The sequence below is a fragment of the Hypanus sabinus genome, unplaced genomic scaffold (genome assembly GCF_030144855.1).
Source record: "Hypanus sabinus isolate sHypSab1 unplaced genomic scaffold, sHypSab1.hap1 scaffold_436, whole genome shotgun sequence".
Lineage (NCBI taxonomy): Eukaryota > Metazoa > Chordata > Chondrichthyes > Myliobatiformes > Dasyatidae > Hypanus > Hypanus sabinus.
Window position 1 is genome coordinate 241,195 of NW_026781311.1, and position 26,339 is coordinate 267,533.

A 26,339-nucleotide genomic window follows, 5' to 3' on the forward strand; every position below is an offset into this window, starting at 1 on the left:
ACAAGGAGGATATGTTCTGAGGAATTTTCAAGCTGCCCCCTTCTCTCTGACCCACGCGCTGATCTGTCGTAACCATGGTAACACACAAAATGCTGGAGGAACCCAGCAGGACCGGTAACATCTGTGGAACGGAGAAATAAGTCGAGCTTTCTGGCCAAGACCCTTCAGTGGAACTGGAAAGGAAGGGTAAAGAGGGCAGACCATGGATGCGGGTGGTTGTTCTGTGAAACGCGGAGCTCAGGGTCTCTGTGGAAGCATCGGCTGGACCCCACATTCCTCGGAACAGGGAACGGCCTTTCTGCTGGAATCAAATCCGACCGGTTCGACAATTCACTGTCACTCAGGTGTGAAATCATTTACTTTTATAATGTATTTGACCACTTCTGCTGCGGGGAAGACTGATAGAACCATTAATGTGTCTTTAAGAAATTTACCTGGGGTCTCGAACCCGCAGTAATACCCGTTACAGGGCTGCGAGTTTCCAACATTTTATATTCCCCTCGGACTCGCATCAGCTGCAATTATTCTACAAGTATTTTCAGGATTCCTTCAAATAATCAGTCCGTGGCATTCCGAACCGCAACATTAACTAGGCTATGTTCCCAGTTACCGCTGCCAGTACTTTTTAAATGCTCCCTGTAACCGCGAGGGTGAGGGGGAGGGAGAAGCTGATGGAAAGGAGGAGAGTGCAGTTTAAAGGGGTGAGCAGGAGAAGGAGTGGCAGGATGAGTGTGTGGAAGTTGGAGAGGGGGAAGATGAAGTTGTATCAGGAGCAGGAAGAGTGGGAGAGAGATAAAAGGATGGGAGACATGGAGAAGGCGAGAGAGAGGGGGACGACAGAGAAAGAGGGGACAGGAACAGCTGGAGGAAAAGAGAAGAGAAAGGAAGGAACAGATAAAGGGCGGAGAGAGAGGGAGAGTTTGAGATAAAGGGTGTGAGGCATCTGGAGAGGGTAAGCTAGAGGGGTAGCAAGCGCGGCTGGGAGAGAAGAAAGTTTGAGAGAGGGTGAGTTACGTGTAAGGAGGGAGGAATAGGATAGGAGAGAAAGGTGGGGAAAAGGGGAGAAGGGGAGAGTGGTGAGGGTTCAGCAGAATGGGAGAGACGATGATGGAGAGGGGTGCGCGGAGGGTTGATTGAGAGAGAGGAACGGGTGTGCACGAGGAGGCGAGTGGGAGGGGTGAGAGAAAATTACAGTGAGTAAGATGGACGAGAGACCGGGAAGCATAGGACGGAGGAATGAGTGAGGTGGGCGGAAAGTTCAGAGGGGTGTGGAGGGTTACTCTTTGCATCTCATGATCACAATACTACCAGACTCAAAGGAAATATGAAAAGGGTTGAGATTAAAGTTTGAAAAGGACAATTTTGATAGAATCAGAAATGAATTGGCCACTATGGAATGGGACAGGCTGTTTTCTGGCAAAGGCGTTCTAATAATCGGGAGACCTTCAAAGGTGAAATTTTGAGAGTATGAAGTCAGTATGTGCCTGTCAGAATAAAAGGCAAGGATAACTGGTTTAGTGATCCTTGTTTTGTTGAGAAATGTTGAGGCTCTGGTTACGAGATAAAAGGAGTTCCATTGTGGGTAAAGGCAAGTCGGTAATCATTGAATATACGAAGTGCAAGGTAACACTTAGAAATAAATCAAGTGTGCTAAATTAATGCTTTGGGTGAAGGCCAGTACTAACGGGTTATACAGATTAGAACAAAAGGATTGCAAGGAATAACATTGGTCCTCTGAAAGATCAGAACAGCAAGCCATATATAGAGCCAAAGGAGACGTGGAGATGACAAGATGGAGGAGTTGGATATTCTGCACCTGAACTTACTGAGGAGATGGATACAGAGTCTGTATACGTACTGAGGTCCTGGATCCTCTGTGGATTAGAGAGGATACTCTGTTTCAGAAAGGGTCAACAGCTCTGTGAGAATGTTTTAGGCAGGTGAGTCTGATATCAGCAGTGGAAAAGATATTGGGAGCTATTCTAAGGGATACGATATATAAATTATCTGACAGACATTGACTGATTATGGATAATCAACATGGAGTCGTACGTGGTTGGTCTTGTCTCAGCAACCTTATAGATATTTTTGATGGTGTTACCACGAAAGTTGATGACGGCAAGGCAGTGGATATAGTCTTCATGGTCTTCAGAAGGGAATTGCCAAGGTCTGGCATGGGAGGATAGTCAGGAAGGTTCAGACACTCGGCTTTCAATAAACTGGAAAAGACATTGTCCTAGTCAAGTGGGTGAAACCAGAAACCAGAAAGTAGATTGTTATCTCTGACTGGAGGCCTGTGACTAGTGAAAAGCTGCAGAGATCAGTGCTGGCTCGGTTGTTCTTTGTCATCGAAAACAACAATCTACATGATAATGCCGTTAACTGGATCAGCAAATTTGTAGAGAACGCCAAGATCAGGGGTGTAGTGGATAGCGAGGAAGGTTATCATGACTCTCAGCGGGAATTGGACCAGCTGCAAAAGTGGGCTAAAAAACGTCAAAGGTAATTTAACGCGGACAAGTGCGAGGTGTTACACTTCGGTAGGAACAGCCAGGGTACGACTTTAGCAGTGAACGGTAGGGTACCGAGGAGTGTGGAAGAACGAAGGGATCTGGGGTGTCAGGTCCGTAATTCATTGAAAGTAACGTGACAGTTAGATAGGGTCGTAAAGAAAACATTATAAAACATTCGTCTTCATAAATCTATGTTTTGAGTACAGGAGATGGGATGTTATGTTGAACTTGTACAGGACTTTGGAGTACAGTGTGAAGGATTGGTCACCGACCTGCAGTAAAGATGTGAATAGGGTTGTAGGATACTGAAAAATTGTAGAAGGGTGTTGCCGGGTCTGGATGACTTGAGTTATAAGGACAGGTTTATGAGGTTGGAAGATTGAGAGGAGATTTGATCGAGGTATACAAGATTATGAGGCATATAGGTAGGGTAAGTGCAAGCAAGCTTTTTTTCACCCAGGGTGAGTGGGACTGCAACCAGAGGGCATGGGGGAAGGGTGAAAGATGAAAAGTTTAAGAGGAAGATGAGCGGAAATTTCTTCACTCAGAGAGTCGTGGAATGAGTGGCCAGAAAAAGCAGTGTATGCGCACATGGCCTCACTGTTTAACTGATCGTTTATGGTATGGGGTATGGTGGACTATGTCCCCGGCGCAGGTTGATGAGATTAATCATTTGGATGGTAGGTGTGTGGTGGGATATGGACCCGGCGCAGGTCGATGAAATTAATCATTTGGATGGTGGGGGTTTGGTGGCCTATGTCCTCAGCGCAGGCCGATGAAATTAATCATTTGTATGGTAGGGGTATGGTGGGTTATGGCCCCGGCGTGGGTCGATGAGATTAATCATTTGGATGGTTGGGATATGGTGGACTATGGCCCCGGCACGGGTCAATGAGATTAATCATTTGGATGGTAGGGGTATGGTGTTCTATGGACCCGGCGCGGGTCGATGAGATTAATCATTTGGATGGTAGGGGTATGGTGTTCTATGGACCCGGCGCGGGTCGATGAGATTAATCATTTGGATGGTAGGGGTATGGTGGACTATGGACCCGGCGCGGGTCGATGAGATTAATCATTTGGATGGTAGGGGTATGGTGGACTATGGCCCCGGCGCGGGTCAATGAGATTAATCATTTGGATGGTAGGGGTATGGTGGACTACGGCCCCGGCGCGGGTCAATGAGATTAATAATTTGGATGGTAGGGGTATGGTGGGCTATGGACCCGGGGCGGGTCAATGAGATTAATCATGTGGATGGTCCGGGTATGGTGGGCTATGGACCCGGGGCGGGTCAATGAGATTAATCATGTGGATGGTCCGGGTATGGTGGACTATGGACCTGGCGCGGGTCAATGAGATTAATCATTTGGATGGTAGAGATATGGCGGACTATGGACCCGGCGCGGGTCAATGAGATTAATCATTTGGATGGTAGTGGTACGGTGGACTATTGACCCTGCGCAGGTCGGTGGTGTTAATGATTTGGATGGTTGGGCTATGGTGGGCTATGTCCCCGGGGCGGGTCAATGAGATTAATCATTTGGATGGTAGGGGTATGGTGGGTTATGGACCAGGCGCGGGTCGATGAGATTAATCATTTGGATGGTAGGGGTCTGGTGGGCTATGGACCCGGCGCGGGTCAATGAGATTAATCATTTGGATGGTAGGGGTATGGTCGACTATGGCCCCGGCGCAGGTCGATGGGATTAATCATTTGGATGGTAGGGGTATGGTGGGTTATGGACCCGGCGCGGGTCGATGAGATTAATCATTTGGATGGTAGGGGTATGGTGGGCTATGTCCCCGGCGTGGGTCGATGAGATTAATCATTTGGATGGTTGGGATATGGTGGACTATGGCCCCGGCACGGGTCAATGAGATTAATCATTTGGATGGTAGGGGTATGGTGTTCTATGGACCCGGCGCGGGTCGATGAGATTAATCATTTGGATGGTAGGGGTATGGTGTTCTATGGACCCGGCGCGGGTCGATGAGATTAATCATTTGGATGGTAGGGGTATGGTGGACTATGGACCCGGCGCGGGTCGATGAGATTAATCATTTGGATGGTAGGGGTATGGTGGACTATGGCCCCGGCGCGGGTCAATGAGATTAATCATTTGGATGGTAGGGGTATGGTGGACTATGGACCCGGCGCGGGTCAATGAGATTAATCATTTCGATGGTAGGGGTATGGTGGACTATGGCCCCGGCGCGGGTCAATGAGATTAATCATTTGGATGGTAGGGGTATGGTGGACTATGGCCCCGGCGCGGGTCAATGAGATTAATCATTTGGATGGTCCGGGTATGGTGGACTATGGCCCCGGCGCAGGTTGATGAGATTAATCATTTGGATGGTAGGTGTGTGGTGGGATATGGACCCGGCGCAGGTCGATGAAATTAATCATTTGGATGGTGGGGGTTTGGTGGGCTATGTCCTCAGCGCAGGCCGATGAAATTAATCATTTGTATGGTAGGGGTATGGTGGGTTATGGCCCCGGCGTGGGTCGATGAGATTAATCATTTGGATGGTTGGGATATGGTGGACTATGGCCCCGGCACGGGTCAATGAGATTAATCATTTGGATGGTAGGGGTATGGTTTTCTATGGACCCGGCGCGGGTCGATGAGATTAATCATTTGGATGGTAGGGGTATGGTGTTCTATGGACCCGGCGCGGGTCGATGAGATTAATCATTTGGATGGTAGGGGTATGGTGGACTATGGACCCGGCGCGGGTCGATGAGATTAATCATTTGGATGGTAGGGGTATGGTGGACTATGGCCCCGGCGCGGGTCAATGAGATTAATCATTTGGATGGTAGGGGTATGGTGGACTACGGCCCCGGCGCGGGTCAATGAGATTAATAATTTGGATGGTAGGGGTATGGTGGGCTATGGACCCGGGGCGGGTCAATGAGATTAATCATGTGGATGGTCCGGGTATGGTGGACTATGGACCCGGCGCGGGTCAATGAGATTAATCATTTGGATGGTAGGGTTATGGTGGACTATGGCCCCGGCACGGGTCAATGAGATTAATCATTTGGATGGTAGGGGTATGGTGGACTATGGCCCCGGCGAGGGTCAATGAGATTAATCATTTGGATGGTAGGGGTATGGTGGGCTATGGACCCGGGGCGGGTCAATGAGATTAATCATGTGGATGGTCCGGGTATGGTGGACTATGGACCTGGCGCGGGTCAATGAGATTAATCATTTGGATGGTAGAGATATGGCGGACTATGGACCCGGCGCGGGTCAATGAGATTAATCATTTGGATGGTAGTGGTACGGTGGACTATTGACCCTGCGCAGGTCGGTGGTGTTAATGATTTGGATGGTTGGGCTATGGTGGGCTATGTCCCCGGGGCGGGTCAATGAGATTAATCATTTGGATGGTAGGGGTATGGTGGGTTATGGACCAGGCGCGGGTCGATGAGATTAATCATTTGGATGGTAGGGGTCTGGTGGGCTATGGACCCGGCGCGGGTCGATGAGATTAATCATTTGGATGGTAGGGGTATGGTGTTCTATGGACCCGGCGCGGGTCGATGAGATTAATCATTTGGATGGTAGGGGTATGGTGGACTATGGACCCGGCGCGGGTCGATGAGATTAATCATTTGGATGGTAGGGGTATGGTGGACTATGGCCCCGGCGCGGGTCAATGAGATTAATCATTTGGATGGTAGGGGTATGGTGGACTATGGCCCCGGCGCGGGTCAATGAGATTAATAATTTGGATGGTAGGGGTATGGTGGGCTATGGACCCGGGGCGGGTCAATGAGATTAATCATGTGGATGGTCCGGGTATGGTGGACTATGGACCCGGCGCGGGTCAATGAGATTAATCATTTGGATGGTAGGGATATGGTGGACTATGGACCCGGCGCGGGTCAATGAGATTAATCATTTCGATGGTAGGGGTATGGTGGACTATGGCCCCGGCGCGGGTCAATGAGATTAATCATTTGGATGGTAGGGGTATGGTGGACTATGGCCCCGGCGCGGGTCAATGAGATTAATCATTTGGATGGTCCGGGTATGGTGGACTATGGCCCCGGCGCGGGTCAATGAGATTAATCATTTGGATGGTCCGGGTATGGTGGACTATGGACCCGGCGCGGGTCAATGAGATTAATCATTTGGATGGTAGTGGTACGGTGGACTATTGACCCTGCGCAGGTCGGTGGTGTTAATGATTTGGATGGTTGGGCTATGGTGGGCTATGTCCCCGGGGCGGGTCGATGAGATTAATCATTTGGATGGTAGGGGTATGGTGGACTATGTCCCCGGGGCGGGTCAATGAGATTAATCATTTGGATGGTAGGGGTATGGTGGACTATGTCCCCGGGGCGGGTCAATGAGATTAATCATTTGGATGGTAGGGGTATGGTGGACTATGTCCCCGGCGCGGGTCAATGAGATTAATCATTTGGATGATAGGGGTATGGTGGACAATGGACCCGGCGCGGGTCGATGAGATTAATCATTTGGATGGTAGGGGTATGGTGGACTATGTCCCCGGGGCGGGTCAATGAGATTAATCATTTGGATGATAGAGGTATGGTGGACTATGGCCCCGGCGCGGGTCAATGAGATTAATCATTTGGATGGTCCGGGTATGGTGGACTATGGCCCCGGCGCGGGTCATTGAGATTAATCATTTGGATGGTCCGGGTATGGTGGACTATGGACCCGGCGCGGGTCAATGAGATTAATCATTTGCATGGTAGTGGTACGGTGGACTATTGACCCTGCGCAGGTCGGTGGTGTTAATGATTTGGATGGTTGGGCTATGGTGGGCTATGTCCCCGGGGCGGGTCGATGAGATTAATCATTTGGATGGTAGGGGTATGGTGGACTATGTCCCCGGGGCGGGTCAATGAGATTAATCATTTGGATGGTAGGGGTATGGTGGACTATGCCCCCGGGGCGGGTCTATGGGATTAATAATTTGGATGGTAGGGGTATGGTGGACTATGGCCCCGGCGCGGGTCTGTGAGATTAATCATTTGGATGGTAGTGGTGCGGTGGACTATTGACCCTGCGCAGGTCGGTGGTGTTAATGATTTGGATGGTAGGCGTATGGTGGGCTATGGCCCCAGCGCGGGCCGCTGAGATTAGGTAGTTTAAGTTCCTTTGCCGAAGGGTCTATTTCTGTGCTGTGACTCTATTACTTCTTGATCTCCAATCCATAATCCAGACAACGGGCTGATTAAATGATGGTCCAAAATAAATATCAGAAGTTGAATTATTCACACCTAATGACGCCCCCCAAATAAAATCCAAAAGCATGGATGTGTTTTGAAGTAGTTTCTCACTGCCTCGCCCACTGCCCCACACGCTTCCACTCGCCGATCTTTCGTAACCATGGTAACACTGAAGTTGCTGCAGGATCTCAGCAGGTCTGGCAGCATCTGTGTAACTGAATCATTAATCGATGTTTCGCACCAAGACCCCTCAGTGGAATTGTAAAGGAATGAGGAAGAGGTCAGATCATTGATTTGGAAGATGCGAGTTGTTGTTCTGTTTGACTCTGAGCTCAGGGTCTGTGTAAAAGCTGCTTCCTGTCCGGGCGCATTCTTCAGAACAGGGAGCGTCCTTTCTGCTGAAATCAAATCGGACCAGTTTGCCAATTCACCCTCATGCGGGTGTGAAAAAAAAAGTCGCTTCAATATTGTATTTAACCACTTCTGCTGCAGAATAATACGATTAAAAATTGCAACGTGATTTATAGTAAATTGCCTACAGTCGTGAACGCGCCACGTTACCAGTTACAGTTGCTGCCCCGTTTTCTGCGAGTTTACAGCATTTTATGTTCACCTGAGACTCACATTATCTGCTGCTGTTTTAAAAACTATTTTTCATGATGCCTTTAAATAAATCAACACTTGGCATTCCCAAACTCGACATTCCACAATATAAAGAACATTATCATGTATCTGGAATCTGGTTCAGTCCCAGTTGGAGTTACCAGTAAACTTTTAAATGGGTTTGGTGTACAGCTGAGAGAGAGGAGAAGGGACACGGTGATGTGGATGGTCAGGGGGTGAACAGGGCAGGGGAAGGGCAAGGTGTGGGTGTGGAAGTTGAAGATGTGTATATGTTTGGGGCAGGTAGAGGAAGAGAGAAGGAGCGAGAGAGAGGGCTAGGGAAAGATGGACAGAGAGGAGAGAGGAAGAGGTGAGGAGAGAGAGAGAGCGGAGGACAGGGAATGGGAGAGAGGGTGTTAGAGGAGGAGAGGGAGAGAGCGGAGGACAGAGAGGGGAGTGAGGGTAAGTTAGAGGAGGAGATTGTGAGAGAAAGGGTCTAAAGAATGCTGAGAGGGTGAGTGAGTGAGAGAGAGGTGGAATAATAGAGGGAGAGAGGAGGGAGTACGGAGTGGGGAGAGAGTGAGGAATCAAAAGTTTAAGTACGATATGATAATGTCCCGATAGTGATATAGCTAATAATTCAGTGTAATAATTATTGAAGGACAGGCAGATCAGCTGCTGTAGCCATTAGACTTGTTTACAGGACGGCAGGCCTGGCAGCTCAGAATTTCAGGGTTCCGGTGTTTTAGATGCAAGAATCTGGGCGGGATGAAAGGGGGATTGCGGCGTTACTAGTCAGGGAAAAGATCACATCATTGCTCAGTCAGGGCAGACTGGAGAACTCGTCCACAGAGAACACAGAACAGCTCATCACAGGAGCAGACCACATGGCCCACAATGTTGTGCCAAAGCACCTCAGAGGCAAATCAAAGCACACAGACACTAATCCCTCCTACCTGCACCATGTCCATATCCCCAGTCTTCCTTACATCAATGTGCCTATCCAAACGTCTCTTAAAAACCTCTAATGTCTCTGCCTCTCCCTCCACACCAGGCAGCACATTCTCTGAACACGACTCTGAATAAAGAAGCTTACCCCTCACATCCCCCTTGAAGCCACCCCCTCCTGCCTTCAATGCATGTCCTCTGGTATCAGACATTGCAACCCCGGGAAACAGATAACCCCTGTCCACTCCATTTAAGCCTCTCATAATATTTTCAACCTCTATCAGATCTCTGCTCAGCTTTGTTGCTCCAGTAAACAACACATTTATTCAGCTTCTCATGATAACTCATACTCTTTGTACAGGGTAGCATCCTTGTAAGCCTCTTCTGCACACTCTCCAAAGCCTCGACATCCTTTCTCCAGTGGAGAGACCAGAAATGTACCAGTTCTCCAGATGTGGCCTTATTAGAGTTTTATAAATTTGCAATATAATCTCAAACTTTTGAGCTCAAGGCCTCGACTGATATTGCCAAGCGTTCCATAAGCCTCCTTAACCACCTTAGAATATAGAACAGTACAGCACAGTACAGGCCCTTCGGCCACAATGTTGTGCCGACCCTCAAACCCTGCCCCCCATATAACACTCTACTTAAATTCCTCCATATATCTGTCTAGTAGTCTCTTAAACTTCACTAGTATATCTGCCTCCACCACTGACTCAGGTAGTGCATTCCACGCACCAACCACTCTCTGAGTGAAAAACCTTCCTCTGATATCCCCCTTGAACTTCCCTCCCTTTACCTTAAAGCCATGTCCTCTTGTACTGAGCAGTGGTGCCCTGGAGAAGAGGCGCTGGCTGTCCCCTCTGTCTATTCCTCTTAATATCTTGTACACCTCTATCATGTCTCCTCTCATCCACCTTCTCTCCAAAGAGTAAAGCCCTAGCTCCCTTAATCTCTGATCATAATCCATACTCTCTAAACCAGTCAGCATCCTGCTAAATCTCCTCTGTACCCTTTCCAATGCTTTCACATCCTTCCTATACTGAGGCAACCAGAACTGGACACAGTACTCCAAGTGTGGCCTAACTCGAGTTTTATAGAGCTGCAACATTACATCGCGTCTCTTAAACTCTATCCCTCGATTTATGAAAGCTAACACGCCATAAGCTTTCTTAACTACCCTAGCTACCTGTGAGGCAACTTTCAGGGATCTGTGGACATGTACCCCCAGATCCTTGTGCTCCTCCACACTACCAAGTATTCTGCCATTTACTTTATTGTCTTGGAGTTTGTCCTTCCAAAGTGTACCACTTCACACTTCTCCAGGTTGGACTCCATCTGCCACTTCTCAGCCCACTTCTCCATCCGATCAATGTCTCTCTGCAATCTTCGACAATCCTGTACACTATCTTTCTGAATACGCCTACCGTGTGGAACCTTGTCAAATGCCTTACTAAAATCCATGTAGATCACATCCACTGCACTACCCTCATCTAAATGCCTGGTCACCTCCTCAAAGAACTCTATCAGGCTTGTTAGGCACGATCTGCCTTTCACAAAACCATGCTGACTGTCCCTGATCAGACCATTATTCTCTAAATACCCATAGAACCTATCTCTAAGAATCTTTTCAAACAGCTTTCCCACTACAGACGTAAGGCTCACTGCTCTATAATTACCTGGACTATCCCTACTACCTTTTTTGAACCTTATCGACCTGTGTAGCCACTTCCATTGAGTTATGACTTTGGATCACGGATCTCTCTGCTCAGGAAAACTGTTAAGGATCTTGTTCCTGACAGTGTACTGTCTTCTTGCATTTTGCCCTATCGAAGAGCTGCACCTCAGATTTATCTGGATTAAACTCCAAGTGCTATTTCTCAGCCACATCTGTGACTGTTCTTCATCACGCTGTATTTATTGACAGTCGACAATTCCACCGGTCTTGGTATGATACTTAGATGTACTAACCGACTCTTCTGCATTTTCTGCGGATCATTTATACACAGCACCGACAGCAGAGGTCCCGATGCAGATGCCTGCGGAGCTCCACTAATTCCAGACCACCGCCTCGAGTTAGTCTCTTCAGCCGCTACAACCTGTCGTCCATGCACAAACCAGTTCTGAATTCAAACAGCGAATTCGCTGCGGATCCCGTGCATCCTCCTCTTCTGGATTAGCCTCCCATAAGGGATGGTCAAATGGTTCACTAAAATCCATGTAGACAACATCCAGTGCCCCACCGCCATCAATCTCTCTCATCATTTTGTCAAAAGCTTCAATCAATTTGGTACGACACGACCTAACAAACACATAGCCAAGCTGGCTCTCCTAAATTAGGCCATGGTTTCCTAATGCTCAAAAGCCCTAACCGAATAATTTCCTTCCGCAACTTCATTCCACCTGACGTGAGACCCATCGGTCTACAGTTCCCAGGATTTTCTCCTTAATCCTTTCATAAAGAGAGTTGCAAAATTATCGGCTTGCCTGTTCTCCGGGGCCTCGCCGGTGGCTTGAAAGGACAGAAAGATACTGGGCAAGGACCCAGCAATCTCATCTCTTGCCTCGTAAAATAAAATGGAGTAAATCCCAAAAAGCTCTGGGGACCCATTCACCTATCAAATGTTATGGGTAGTACACCAGGGAGTGGGGTTGAGGAGGGGTAAAAAAGGAACAGACATGAGTAAATGGCAGAGCAGACTTGAAGGGCCGAAAGGCCTAATTCTACTCTTATGTCTTACGGTCTTTAGCCTTAATACTCATTAGGAGGCCCAACACCCCCTCGTGTGTTTCTCTTTGATCAAAACTTCTGGAGTTTAACTTTTCCTTCCTGACTATTTTTGATCAGATTTATTCCAGTTGAGTGTGAATACATTTAGCCGAACGAGTTTGATTTAATTTCAGAAGAAAGTCAGTTCCCTGTACCTGAACAGGTGAGGGACGTTTGAGCTGAAACGGTACCTACGCCGGTCAGTCCTGTTTACACACGGGGCGGAGCTCAGATCCTCCCAGAACCGGGACTCCATCAAATCCGCATCCTGGGATTGGCTGAGTTAAACAGAGAAACTCCGCCCCACTGGTTGCGATGAAAGAAAAAGGAGAGATCCACACGGAAATCCGGACAGAAAGGTTAACGCAGCCTGTTTGTTTTCCTCTTCGGGGTTGCTACATTGATCCCACTTCCGCCTCCTCCCGCTGTCAGACCCGTCCTGAGCCGGTGAGAGTTAGTGTGACCCGGACTGCGGCAGTCCCGCCCTACCCCGGCTCACCCGGCCCTGTCCATCTGTAATGAGTGACCACTCCCGCCCCCTCCCGCTGTCAGACCCGTCCTGAGTCGGTGAGTGTTAGTGTGACCCGGACAGCGGCAGTCCCGCTCTACCCCGGCTCACCCGGCCCTGTCCATCTGTAATGAGTGACCACTCCCGCCTCCTCCCGCTGTCAGACCCGTCCTGAGCCGGTGGGAGTTAGTGTGACCCGGACTGCGGCAGTCCCGCTCTACCCCGGCTCACCCGGCCCTGTCCATCTGTAATGAGTGACCACTCCCGCCCCCTCCCGCTGTCAGACCCGTCCTGAGCCGGTGAGAGTTAGTGTGACCCGGACCGCGGCAGTCCCGCTCTACCCCGGCTCACCCGGCCCTGTCCATCTGTAATGAGTGACCACTCCCGCCTCCTCCCGCTGTCAGACCGGTCCTGAGCCGGTGTGAGTTAGTGTGACCCGGACTGCGGCAGTCCCGCTCTACCCCGGCTCACCCGGCCCTGTCCATCTGTAATGAGTGACCACTCCCACCTCCTCCCGCTGTCAGACCCGTCCTGAGCCGTTGAGAGTTAGTGTGACCCGGACTGCGGCAGTCCCGCTCTACCCCGGCTCACCCGGCCCTGTCCATCTGTAATGAGTGACCACTCCCGCCTCCTCCCGCTGTCAGACCCGTCCTGAGCCGGTGAGAGTTAGTGTGACCCGGACTGCGGCAGTCCCGCTCTACCCCGGCTCACCCGGCCCTGTCCATCTGTAATAAACGGCGGGCACATCACAGCCGAGTGGCCTCGGGAGCAGCAGCTCAGACTCAACTCTCCGTACAGGGTGAGCACATCGGTGCAGGAACATTGTCGGTCACCCGGGTAGTCAGACTGTGATTTCCCGGGACCATATTGAACGCCGTCCGGTTACAACATCAGAGGTAAATGTTGCCTATGATTCTGTAAAATTATTCAGCGTTTACAGCGAGGCTCACCTTTGGTCGGGATCGGGAGTGAATTTCGTGGGAGAAGGGAGTTCATGATAACGAGTCAATTACTGACCAAATGGATTCAGAGAAACGAGGGTGGTTTCTACCGATTGGGAGCAGAGGGCGTCTTTCACCCCGGTAGTGAGATGTGAAATATCCCACGGGCCAGTGACCCGTCACCGATTTCTCTCAAACAAGAGGAAAAAGCAAATGTTAGAAATCCGAACAACAGACACAAAATGCCGGAGGAACTCTGCAGGCCAGGCAGCGTCTATGGAAAATAGTACAGCGACATTCGAGAGCCCAGTAATGTTATTTACATTGTGCCTTTGGTTCTACTGTTCTTCCCTGTAGAAGAAGGGGTTAAATGCAATATTAAACTTTCTTCATATTTGAATAACAGTGTTTTGTTGAACCGGTTTGGATTTGAATTCAGTGGAACGGCCGCTCCCTGTTCTAAGGAATGTGACAGACAGGCAGCTGCTTGCTCGCAGACCCTGAGCACCGAGTCTCACAGAACAACAAGCCGCACCTTCCAAATCAGTCAATCATCTGCCCTCTTCCCCATTCCAGTCCAGTCCTGATGAAGGGACTCGATCCACAACGTCGCCTGCTTACGTGTGGGGTTGTGGGCGGGATTACTTGTAAGAAACGGTATACAGTATTTACACTGTCAGAAAGCTCTCACACTCTTGGGGAATTGGCTTAAGAATAATTCAGCTTCGGATATTTATTTCGGATCTTTATTTCCAAACAAGTTATCCCTGTATTGAATCAGCGATCAAGGAGATATTTGTTTATTTTGAGCCATTTCTGGCGGCTTTGCTTTTTCTGTTCCCAGTGTTAGAATTTTCTGAGCTTGTGACTCAACACATTTCTGAAGTAAGAAATGCAGATGTAGTGTATGTGCATTTCAGCAAGGCATCTGATAAGGTAACCCATACAAGGCTTATTGAGAAAGCAAGGAGGCATGGGATGCAAGGGGACATTGCTTTATGGATCCAGAACTGTCTTGCCCACAGAAGGCAAAGAGTGGTTGTAGCCGGGTCATATTCTGCATGGTGACCAGTGGGGTGTTTCAGGGATCTGTTCTGGGACCCTTACTCTTCGTAGTTTTTGTAATTGACCTGGATGAGGAAGTGGAGGAATGGATTAGTAAGTTTGTTGATGACACAAATGTTGGTGGTGTTGTGAATAGTGTGGAGGTCTGTCAGAGGTTACAGCGAGACATTGATAGGATGCAGAACTGGGCTGAGAATTGGCAGATGGAGTTCAATCCAGATAAGCGTGAAATAGTTCATTTTGGTAGGTCTAATATGATGGCAGAATATAGTATTAATTGTATGATTTTTGGCCCCGTGGAGGATCAGACGGATCTTGGGGTCCGAGTCCATAGGACGCTCAAAGCTGCTGCGCAGGTTCACTCTGTGATTAAGAAGGCATTTGGTGTGTATTGGCTTTCATCAATCGTGGAAATGAATTTAGGAGCCAAGAAGTAATGTTGCAGCTATATAGGACCCTGTGCTCAGTTCTGGTCTCCCCACTACAGGAAGGATGTGAAAACCATAGAAAGGGTGAAGAGGAGATTTTCAAGGATGTTGCTTGGATTGGGGAGCATACCTTATCAAAACAGGTTGAGTGAACTCTGCCTTTTCTCCTTGGAGCGACGGAGGATGAGAGTTGACCTGATAGAGTTATATTCGATGGTGAGATGCAGTGGTCGTGCGGATAGTCAGAGGCTTTTTCTCAGGGCTGAAATGGCTGCCACAGGAGGGTACATGTTTAAGTTGCTTAGGAGTAGGTAAGAAGAGATGTCAGGGGTAAGTTTTTTTTGATGCAGAGAGTGGTGAGTGGTGTAATGGGCTGCCGGCAACGGGGGTGGAGGTGGATATGATAGGCTCATATAAGAGACTTTTGGATAGGTACATAGAGCTTAGAAAAATCAAGGGTTATGGGTAACCCTTGCAATTTCTAAGGTAGGATAAATGTACGGCAAAACTTTGTGGGCCGGTTTTCTCGGTTCCATGTTTTTCAATGTTACTTGTTTGCACGATTGACATTTTCCACAGGTTAAGTAAAGTTTAAGAACATCTCTAGAACAACGGCACCTGTTTCAAAGCAAGGATGCGGGATCGGTGCAGAAAACACCGTTCCGTTTTCAGAATTTCTAATTTCAGACAGATACATGTAGTTCCTGTGTTGACTGAGGGTGTTCTGAACTCTTCTCCTCAATGGCCAGTGGAAGCAAAGCCTTTGATTCTGTTGAAGGCCGAGATAAACAGTGGGTTACAGGGATGGACATGGGGGGATACGGAATGAAATTTCAGATCAGATCAGCCGTGATTTCATTATCTACAGCTTCAATTTTGAGGTATGTGTGGTCCAGTTATGCGTACGGTATTGATATGTCGACTGGAAAAGCTCTGACCATTCAAATAATGTAAGCTGGTATAATGACTGCATTCGAAGAGAGACATAATTTTATTTATATGGTGAGCTGAAAACAAGCATTAAATTGATGAACGATTTACCTCCATCTTTGTGCTTTAAGTATGTGCCCCAGCTACGTCAGGGGATTCAATTTATGACCAACTCGGTGAGTTGGACAACACGGTGTTGGACCGACAGGCAAGCTCCTGTCCATGACAGAGTTGCCGATGGCCCTCTATTTTTCTGAGCTCCATGTACCTATCCAGGAATCTCTTAAGTAATCCTATCGTATCCGCCTCCACCACTGTCGCCGGAAACCCATTCCACGCACTCACCACTCTCTGCGTAAAAAAACTTACCCCTGACATCTTCTCTGTACTGACATCCAAGCACCTTAAAACTATGCCGTCTCGTTGTAGCCATTTCAGGCCTGGGGGAAAAAAAAGCCTCTGACTGTCCACACGATCAATGCCTCTCATCATCTTATCTAGCTCTATCAGGTCACCTCTCATCCTCCATCTCTCCAAGGAGAAAAGGCCGAGTTCACTCAAACGCGCTGCCTGGCGGGCTTTCAGACGTGTAAACGGCTGAGGTAACAATCACGTCATTCCACCCCCACCGTCACTATCAACAGAGTATTTACAAACTACGTTATTTTCATTGATGCGAAGAGATGTCAATCACTGGTTACACCCAACTGCAGAGGCGGACCAGCCGAGAGGGTGGTACCACCTGGGAGACGGGTCTCCCGCTCCCGTTCTGAACTCACTGTCAAAGTGGAACAAACTTCAAACTAAATGTCCCCCTTTTTTATTTATCTCCATTTCCCTCTGAGGGAAGTTGGGGGCGTTTGTGAACCGTCTTCTGCAGCCGGTGTCTGATGTATGTTTGAGAAGCAGGAGGAGACCGCTTGTCCATCGGCTTGCTGACGGCTCCCCGGAGTGGGAGAGATCCCGCCTGAAGAAGTAGGTTCAGTGATCTATTCTGATCATTATGATCTTCCAGTGATACAGTTTTATCCCTTGCAATCCTTTTGCTCGGATCCTGTTTGTGGAGTTCTCAATAACTCTCTTGTCTATCAGAGGAACTTCATGTCTTCCTTTAGTTGCACGGATTTCGCTTTTGAAGTCATCACACCTTCCAAGTACACTTTCGCCACAAAGCAGCGGCCTGTCTCAATCCACACTTGCCAGATCCACTCTGATACCACCAAAATTGTGCTTTCTCCAATTCAGAATTCCAACCCACGGGTCAGACCGAACCTTCTGTATATTTAGGTGCATATTATTGGCATCGTGGTCACCGGATGCAAAGTGTTACTATGCACAAATTTCTGAACCCTGCCCTGACTCATTCCTTAATAGCAGATTCAGTATTGCACGCTTACTTTTGGGCTTCTGCGTACTGATGAAGGAAAAGTTCTTCGACACACTTGACAAACTCTATCCCACCTGGTCCATTTACAGTATGAGATTCCCAGTCATTATGTGGAAAGTTAAAATCACCAAGTGTAACAACCTTAAGTTTCTTGCAACAATATACGATCTCACAAATGTGTTCCTCTAAATCCCTAGGACTGTCGGGTTGTCTTTAATATCGCCCCATTTCCGTGGCCATACCTTACTTATCTCTCATTTCCACACGGAATGCCTCATTAGTCGGGTTCGACAATTTGTCCTGACGGAGCACTGCCGTGACATTTTCTCTGACTGGTAACGCCACCCCTCTTTCATTAATCCTCCCCGCTCTGAAACGCCTTAACTAATTTTATCTCGAAATAGCTGTGCTGGATGTGGAATGTTTGAGCTGAAATTCGCCCTGCAGCTGACAGCCACGTTGACAAAGAGGGTGGAGCCTGAACCTGGCTGGATCAAATTCACAGCCAGGGATTGGCTGAATAAACCGGAGAATCTCCGCTCAGCGAGTTGGAAAAGTGAGATCGACACGGAAATCCAGACAGAAACTTCTTGCGACGGTGAGGGAACGTTCACACAGCCTCTGTAATTCTGTCTGTTTTTGCTGCATTTGTCCTAGTCCCCTCTCCTCCCGCTGACCGACCTGTACTAGGCTGGTGAGGAGGTGTGGGATCAGAACTGCGGAGGGCTTCATTTACCCCGGATCATCCGGACCTGCCCATCTGTAATGAGCGACTAACGCATTCTAACCGAATCGCCCCGGGAGCAGCAGCACCGCCTGAGTTCTCGGTGCATGATCGGCTATCCAGGACCGCGATAAACCCCGGCCGGTACCAACATCAGAGGTAAATGTTGTCTCCGATTCTGCAGATCAGTGAGCGCTTACAGCGGGGCTCGGCTGTTGTTCGGAGTGTGAGGGAAAACAAGGGGAGAAGGGAGTTCTGACACGTTCAATGAACCAGTTGTTGACCAAATGCATTAAAAGAAACGACGTCGTCACCTTCAGTCAGACACATTTTCTAGGGCGGTTTGTACTGAGTCGGTGCGAAGGAACCTTGCTCACGGATAATGACATCCAAAATGTCTCTCAGGGCAGGGCCGGGTCCCTTCTCCGATTTCTCTCTCTCTCTCTCTCTCTCTCTCTCTCTCTCTCTCTCTCTCTCTCTCTCTCTCTCTCTCGCTCTCTCTCTATCTCTCTCTCACACACACACACACACAGTCTGGGGTGAAGTTCGTTTTGTATTTTCTTTACTTTTAATTGCCATCGTGCACTCTGTCCCTCTCTCTCTCTCTCTCTCTCTCTCTCTCTCACACACACACACACACACACACAAAATAAAAAGTCACCACTCAGAATAACAGAGCGACCGTGAGAGTTTACTGTTTTACTGTCCGGGACGTCGCAGTGGAGAATGCCACAGAGCAATTTATTTAATTAACTCGCAAAATATGATATTAAAATTTCAAAAGATGGGAGTTTGGTGTAAAATTAAATGCTGGAATCTCACAACATCTGGTAGCAATTGTAACAAGTAGTCATTCAGATTGCAGACACTGTGGGACCTCTTCTTTTCTCTACCATCTGGTGTTTGTTGCTTTATTTTCTGTAACAGAAGTAATTAAATACAATATTAAGCCAACTTGGTGCAGATTAAGAGGAGTGTCAAACTGGTCTGTTTGGTTTCAGCAGAGAATCCGCCCTGCGGACAGGCAGCCGCTTGACACAGTGAGTCTCACAAACAGCAACCCGGCCCCTCCCCCGCAGCTACTAACTGAGGTCCGCCTGATTCTCTGATACGAAATTGGAAGAAAACGACTTGAAAATATATCCACACGGAGACTGAACATTCTTGGTGAATTAGGTGAGAATAATTCAGCCTCCGATATTTATTTCGATCTTTATTTCAAATCATTCTGTGCTTTGGATTAGTGATCAATAGCTCATTCGCTCCATTTTAACCCCCTTCTGTCCGCGATTGTATTTGTGATCCTGCAGTTTCCTGTCAGCGCCATTGAGATTTTCCACAGTTTATGTCAAGATTAAAAACAGATCTCTAACCAGGGTTGACGTTTTCAAAGTAAGCATGTGAAAAACCTATTCGGACAACACGAGTTCCATTTCCAGTACTTGTCACTTCAGATGTTTGAGACAGTGTTTGCTGTGGGTGTTTCGAAATGATCACGCTGACATCCTGTAGCAGCAAAGATTTTGATTCCTTTCAAGGCCACGGGAGACAGTAAACTGCGGGTGTGGGCCGGTGGTGGGAAAAGGTGGTGTGACCGGTTACAGAAAGAGGCAGGCGGCAGGCGGGATTGCGGAGCGAAAACCATGATTTCATTGCAAGGGATAGAAGGCTGGATGGGATGAGTGGCCGATTTCTGCGTGGTATATTTACAGTAAAGGTCTGACTCCAGAGTTATTGGAAAACAATTTAAAAAGTACGGACTATCTCTCATGCAAAATACCTGTCTCTGAACCAAAAACAAACATTGCAGCAATTAAATCAACCAGAGTGCTAACAGAGTTTATAAGCAACAATGGATCCCCGAGGAACCCAGTCAATGGTCTCCAGTCAGAGGACCAAAAGATTTTCTACCGCTTACTGGCTTCTCCCAGGAAGCCGATGCCGAAGCTATGCTACCATCGCTTCCTTAACGTTAAGCCACTGAACCTTCTTGACTAACCTCCGATGTGGGAATCTGCCGAATGCCCTGGTATTTTTTTCTAAATTATTCAATTGTTTTTCATTCGGTGAATTACCTCTTCCTTTTCACCCCGGAGCAGGAAGTGTCACGTTGTTCCAGTCTGATAATTCATGAATAACATTTTTGATTATTCGCTCACAGTTGCACTCAGACTCCACCCTCTGCCTTACAGTGTGTTTACAGAATTCACGTTTATATACCCTACTACTGCATCCCTTTCGCCACGAGAATTATCATGATCTGGCTCTGTTTTCCCCGCCCTCCCTCCATTCACACAGTTTTCTGAACTTGCCAACCGTGTTTCTCAAAATCAAAACCCTACTTTTTATTTTGTTCTTCTTCGTGTCAGCTGTATGTTATGCAAAACTGTATCTAAACTCTTCTGTGTGTTGATATGGAGGCCTCGATAGAATTTTTTTACTATTCCGAAACCGTCATATTTGAGTTGGGCCTGTTTGCGAATACGGAGATACGGCTGTAAGATGCCCGGGTCTGGGTGCTCATTATTACAGATCACACGAACGCTGTGAAGGAACAGCAGCCCAAAAGCAAAGATGCGACGTCGACATTAAGTGAGGGTTCCGAGTGTTTTCAATTTTGATATAAATTTGATGCAAAGTGGGTGTGATTGTAAATCAATGTCAGCAGGGAAATGATGCTGCGACAGGAGTGAACACCAGAGAGTCTGCAATAGATGTTTGAGATTTGGAACAGTTCTCTAACCGGGTGTTACAATTGCAAAGCAAGCGTGCGAAGAGCTGTTCAGACAACATGAGTTCACTTTTATCAGAACTTGCCGTTTCCGATAAATGTTCGTTGTACTCTCTTTGAGAGTGTTTATTGTGGGTGTTTCGAGCTGATCTTCTGAAAGTCCTGTAGAAGCAAATACTCTGATTCTGTTCAAAGGCTCGATACACAGCAAACAGTTGGGGTGGGAGTGTGACCAGTTACAGAAAGCAGCCGGCGGCATTGCGGAACGAAAGCCATGAGTTCACTGCTTGGGGCAGAAGGCTCGGTGGGGGCCAATTTACTCCTGCTATGTTTACAAGAAATGTTCTGACTACAGACTGATTGTAAACCAATTTAATGAGGTCGACCAAGCCTCAATAGTTTTCTTCACTATTCAAAAAGGGAAAAAATAGCTGTTTCGAGGATGATTGTACAGGCGTGGATGTTATGTAGCCTTTTCCCTGATGGACTGATGTGAGTGGGACAAACAGTCCCGGACTAGGGTGTGTGGGACCTTTAATGATATCATGGTACTTTTCCACCACCTTTCTGTGAATATGTGCTTGATGGCAGGTCGGTCTTGCTCGGGAGTCTGGATTTGCAATCGTGTGAGCAGAGTGGACAGCAATGGTCTGAGCACAAGGCTGAGGGTCACAGAGGTTGACGATGATGGGAAGGGAGGACCAGTTGTGCACTCTGACTGTCTGTCGTCTGTTGGTTAGCAAGTCCACCACCCAGTTGCACAGAGGTGTCTTTAGACGGATGCGTGGGAATTTGTTCAACAAGGTTTGTGGGACAACAGTGATGAATGCCGAAATGAAAGCCAGAAACAACATTTTGACCTAATTGTCTTTTTTTAAGGCATATCAGGCCAAGGAGAATGAGAGATGCAATGCCATCTGCCACTTAGCGATTCAGTCGGTAAGCATACTGGTGAGTGACCAGTGAACAAGAGTGACCAGTGACTTTTTGATGTGTGCCACTATCAGCCGTTCAAAGCACTTAATGCTGATTGGCGACAACTCCACTGGGCAGTAGGTCACTTTGTTCCGAATATGTAGAGTTCCTTGGTACAAGGATAATGGTGGTTGATTTGAAGCACATGGGAACAGCAGCCTGGATGAGTGAAGTGTTGACGATAGCTGTGGAGAGATCAATGTGCACATGTACACTCTTTCTGTGATCTCAGTCTGGATGCTTTCTGGCCAGAGTCCTCATTAACTTTGCTGTTACCGACATTGGATGCTCAGCTGTTGGGGTAGTGGCTTTCCTAGCTGGCTAGCGTTGTGTGCTTCGAGGCATTGTTTGGAGTGCCAGGGAGGGGGCGTCATTGGTACAGTCAAGCCTTACATAGTCTGTAAACCCTTGATGCCCAGCCACATACACCAGTGTTCGTTTCCCAGGGTTAGTGCCAGGGAGGGGGCGTCATTGGTACAGTCAAGCCTTGTGTAGTCTGTAAACCCTTGATGCCCAGCCACATACACCAGTGTTCGTTTCCCAGGGTGAGTGAGTCCAGCCTTGTGTAGTCTGTAAACCCTTGATGCCCAGCCACATACACCAGTGTTCGTTTCCCGGGGTTAGTGAGTCCAGCCTTGTGTAGTCTGTAAACCCTTGATGCCCAGCCACATACACCAGTGTTCGTTTCCCGGGGTGAGTGAGTCCAGCCTTGTGTAGTCTGTAAACCCTTGATGCCCAGCCACATACACCAGTGTTCGTTTCCCAGGGTTAGTGAGTCCAGCCTTGTGTAGTCTGTAAACCCTTGATGCCCAGCCACATACACCAGTGTTCGTTTCCCAGGGTGAGTGAGTCCAGCCTTGTGTAGTCTGTAAACCCTTGATGCCCAGCCACATACACCAGTGTTCGTTTCCCAGGGTGAGTGAGTCCAGCCTTGTGTAGTCTGTAAACCCTTGATGCCCAGCTACATACACCAGTGTTCGTTTCCCAGGGTTAGTGCCAGGGAGGGGGTGTCATTGGTACAGTCAAGCCTTGTGTAGTCTGTAAACCCTTGATGCCCAGCCACATACACCAGTGTTCGTTTCCCAGGGTTAGTGAGTCCAGCCTTGTGTAGTCTGTAAACCCTTGATGCCCAGCCACATACACCAGTGTTCGTTTCCCAGGGTTAGTGCCAGGGAGGGGGTGTCATTGGTACAGTCAAGCCTTGTGTAGTCTGTAAACCCTTGATGCCCAGCCACATACACCAGTGTTCGTTTCCCAGGGTGAGTGAGTCTGAACCGAAGGGCACAGAAACAATACAGCAGACAGATCGAATAGACCTGCGAGTTAACCTCAATACACAGAGGCGGTGAGTACCTGGAGTGAGCTGTTCAGTGTTTGCATCACTGGTTATCTACCTCGGGTTCAGTATCCTCACAGTGTTTGGAAATTCACACTCACTGTCGCCTGTCTGTGAGCAGCTGTATATCATATATATATAAAAAATAAGATGCTGGAGACCTGAAATCAAATCAAAAAAATGTTCAAAGCCATTTCGATACAGGGTGTTGGACCTGAAAAATCATCTTTCCACAGATGATCTTTATCTGCTGAATGTTCATTTCGTTTTCAGCTTTTTAGTACATTGCTTTGGAAGGGGTTAAGTCTCTTGGGAAGCGAAGTTGAGTGGAATTGGGAAATTGGGTTGAAACCTATCAGGTTGAATCTGTGTTGATGCCACCCAATGTGGAAAATGGGAAAGATGTCCTAAACTCTTCAGTGTGGGCTGTGACCCAGTAAGGTTGGGTCCCGGGACAGATGCCACTAATTTTTTAACCAGATAAAATTAAGTCGGGGATCAAGTTTCCCGGGTTTATGAAATGATCAGTTAGAATTTCTGTTCTGTGGTCAGATATTTGACTCTATAGTTCCTTTGGAAGAAAAGCAGGGAATTGAATTTCCAATTCTGTCCCTCGCAGGGTGAGCCTGTGATTAAACATGGTGTTTTGTGTTTGCACTGGTAGAAATAGAACAGAGTTTCAGAATTCAATTCACATTTGGAAATTCCCCCTCACTCCCACCTGTCTATCTGGCAGTGGGAGTCAAAGTGAAACTCAAGATGCTGGAGATAGAACAGAACATGGAACAGTGCATCACAGGAACAGGCGCTTCAGCCACAATGGTGTGCTAAACCAGCTAAAAAAGAAATCAAGCCCCCCCCAAAAAATAACTACACAATATCTTACACAATATCCATATCCTCTCGATCTTCCTCACACCCATGTGTCTTCAAAGACTCCGATGTATTGTCTTCCACCACCACAACAGGCAGCTCATTCCATGTATTCACCACTCCCTCCCTGAGTAAAACAACTTACCCTCACATTCCATTTGCATCAACTCCCTCACACCTTCATTGCATGTCCTCTGGTATTAGACATTTCTAACCACTGAAAAGATACTCCCTGTCTACTCTGTCAATGTCTTTCACAATCTTACAAACCTCTAACAGATTTCTCCTCAGTCTCTGCTGCTCCAAAGTAAACAACACAGGATTTCCAGTAAAAACTGGGTAATATTTGAATCCATTCTGACGAAAGGTTAAGAAACCGAATTGTTAACTTGGTCCTCTCCCCACGGCTGTTCCTTACCTGCTGAGCATTTCTAGTGATTCCAGTTTCTCTTTATTACACTCACTCTGGAACATGTTAAATTTCCTGTGAATGGAGCAGTGCAGCTGCGCTCGTTTTGTGATAGTAGGACAGTAATGAAATCAGATCTTTTCCCTGTAAATTATCCTGGTACCAGTTATCTGTCCTTTTAATCCTGGACATCTGTTCAGTACAATTGTTGATAACAAGGTTCACAAAATAAGCCAGGAAAAGATGAGCTTTATGCATGTGGAGCATGTTATAGCCCTGGGCCTGTGTTCAGTAGAGTTCAGAAGGATGGTGGTTGTGGTGGGGGGGGGGGGTGGGAGTGATTATTTATACCTACTAAATAACAACAAGCCTGGATACATTGGGAATGGAGAGGATGTCTTGATTAGCCGGAGTGTCTGGGATCTGAGTGCAGCCTCAGAATAAAGAAGCTTCACTTTAAAACTGAGACGAGACCAATTACTTTAGCCAAATGTTGGTTGATCTGTGGAATTCGATGCGACAGAGTGCGGTGGAGGCTATCGTTGGGTACATTCATGTTCTGATTTGCGAAATAGGTTGAGTACTGTCGCAGGGAAGCAAGAATACGGGGTTGGAAAAATAATCCTCCATGATTGATTATTGAGCAGACGAGAATGACCGAATCACCTAATTCTACTCCTATGTATTATGACTTGTATCTTACACCATGACTGAGCCCCGGTATGTGTATCCCATCACAAACAAGAGAAAATCTTCATCTGCTGCGAAGCAACACACACAAAATGCTGGAGGAACTCAGCAGGCCAGGCAGCATCTATGGAGAGAGTCGAGTTGACGTACAGATGCTGCCTGTCCTGATGAGTTCCACCAGCATTGTGTGTGTGTTCCCTTGTATCCCTTGTTAGGTTTTGTAAACTGTGAGGGACAGTTCCAGATTTCTTCACTCGGATCATTATATATGCATTCAAGATTTAAATTTCAGTTTAATGCTTGGTTCTCCTTTGTGTTGTTAACGTGCTTCATCGTCTCTTTGGTTAAAGTTAGACCTACAGTGAGAGATTTAGTGGAAGAAAAGCCCACAACTGGAAAGAAATCACAACTAAAGACGAGGGAAGATCAACAAGTGAACCAGCCCGAGTACTGAGAGCATCAACTGGAGAGAACCCATCTGACTCAGAGTTTCCATTGATTCAGTCAGGAGAAAATTTGGTGAGTCTCATTTATTCAAACACCGGTCCTTCAGACATTACATATCTATACCAAGGAAGGTAGGAAATAGCTGGAGAGGGACTGAATACATGTAGAAGTGCCAGTTATGTCAGTTGCAATCACTCCAGATTTGCTAATTTCTGTCAGCATCCCAGCTCTGTGAAGCCACACACATTCCCTCACATTGCTTGCTCATTTCAAACTCTTATCAGTTCTGTTGTTTCGTTGCTTGGCTGTGTTAGGTGGCAATCATCTCAAAATGCGTTGAGAATCTTCTCCCTTTATGAGACCCGCAGCGCTTCCTGCTGTAGTGATAGCAGAAATGTGGAATTACCATGAACTGCAGCAACATGTCATTGACTCCTCTGTCTATTGCAAGCTGCAATGATATACTTGCCCTCAGGTATATCGTCGTGCAAGCCTCTGCTAAGAGCAAACCCTCTTGAAGCCAAATGTCCCAGCACCACATTTAATTCAGTCCTAACTAGCAAATGGCAACCAATAATTTAAATTTACATAGCCTGGCGACATCAAGTAGTCTTCTTCCAACAAATTGCCAGAGCCTATGAACCTGTGCTTAAACAGAACTAGGTTTTGCAATGTTCCCTTTTGACCCGGTACCAAAGTCACAGGTAATACCTTTACTTGACATGAACGAATGCCCTTGCAACCGGAATTGCTTTAAATTCAGTCATTTTTTGATGGGAGGCAGCGTGTTGGGTCAGATGATGAAGGAGATGATATTAAGGTAGATGCAATGTTCAGAAA

At 47.6% G+C, this 26,339-nt stretch overlaps 1 protein-coding gene across 1 annotated transcript in view; it reads left to right on the top strand.

Moving 5' to 3' along the window:
* Positions 1-260: 260 nt before the first annotated feature.
* Positions 261-26,339, top strand: part of LOC132388932 (NACHT, LRR and PYD domains-containing protein 3-like) — a 76,493-nt gene continuing 50,414 nt past the window's right edge. The window contains exons 1-2 of the mRNA XM_059961339.1: positions 261-344; positions 25,403-25,571. The gene's annotated coding sequence lies outside the window, so the exon portion shown is untranslated. The remainder of the gene's footprint in view (positions 345-25,402; positions 25,572-26,339) is intronic.